This window comes from Lipotes vexillifer, unplaced genomic scaffold (genome assembly GCF_000442215.2).
Source record: "Lipotes vexillifer unplaced genomic scaffold, Lipotes_vexillifer_v1.1 scaffold340, whole genome shotgun sequence".
Classification (NCBI taxonomy): Eukaryota; Metazoa; Chordata; class Mammalia; order Artiodactyla; family Lipotidae; genus Lipotes; species Lipotes vexillifer.
Window position 1 is genome coordinate 369,990 of NW_006793646.1, and position 867 is coordinate 370,856.

The 867-nt window shown below is 66.3% G+C and overlaps 2 protein-coding genes across 2 annotated transcripts in view; one reads left to right on the forward strand and one right to left on the reverse strand.

Moving 5' to 3' along the window:
• Positions 1–104, reverse strand: part of ATP5PF (ATP synthase peripheral stalk subunit F6) — an 8,156-nt gene extending 8,052 nt beyond the window's left edge. Inside the window, exon 1 of the mRNA XM_007466488.1 lies at positions 69–104. The gene's annotated coding sequence lies outside the window, so the exon portion shown is untranslated. The remainder of the gene's footprint in view (positions 1–68) is intronic.
• GABPA (GA binding protein transcription factor subunit alpha) overlaps positions 63–867 on the forward strand; it is a 34,727-nt gene continuing 33,922 nt past the window's right edge. Inside the window, exon 1 of the mRNA XM_007466484.1 lies at positions 63–150. The gene's annotated coding sequence lies outside the window, so the exon portion shown is untranslated. The remainder of the gene's footprint in view (positions 151–867) is intronic.

Sequence of the window (867 nt, forward strand, 5' to 3'; positions counted from 1 at the left end):
CGCCCCCCCCCCACCTACCCGCCATCGCAGTGCATTATGGGCCGCCGTTTCAGTCGGTCGACACTCACCGGACAGGAAGCGTCTCGGAGACAGTCGGCGACCGGACGGCTCTAGGTGAGACAGAAGCCAAACAGGAGAAGGAAGTGGAGGGTAAGTGCTTCCGGGTCCCCTGGCGACGCCTCCGCCATCTTTCCTTCTCCCAAGTTGACCTGCTCTCTTTTTCCCTCTCGGAAACCTTGTTATGTACGCATGCGCACTTGGACTGGCCTTTCCCCTAGTTCAATCCCCACCGCCCCGAGTCAGCGTCCTCTTCCTTGGGGTGGTTGAGGTGTACGACTGTGCAGGCAAAGTGACAGAGTGTAAAACAAAGCGGATTGGGGCGTTGGGCTCCCTTGTGCCTCGTGAGCCTCCGTTGCCTCGGGCGTTCGTTTCGCGCAACCTGCTGGGAGTTGTAGTCCCGGACCCGGGGGTGCCTGGGAGGCGGGAGGGGGGGTTGGAGTTTCTCTGCGCCGTTTTCGCGGGAAGGGCCCAGGGGCCTCTCACTTCGAGTCGCTGGAGCTGCGGGTCTTACCGGGAGAGACGCCGCACGTGGAGCCCGCGCCGCTGCGGTTTTCAGCCGGCTCTGGACTGCGGGCGGGGGCGACGGGGCCGAATCCAGAGCGGGTGAGTGCGGCCGCTGGGGAGGAGGGGAGCGCGGGTCCGCGCGGGCCGGCTTCGTTCCGGGGCCTTCTCCCCCACAGCGGCCCCCCCGCGGCCGCCTCTGTGTTTTGTTTCCGCTGGTCCCCGGCGCTGTGACTCCCATTTCCGTTCGTGGAGACTTGAGGGAGCCGGGTGGGGAGGGGCGGGGGAGGCTGTGCGGGGAGCGGA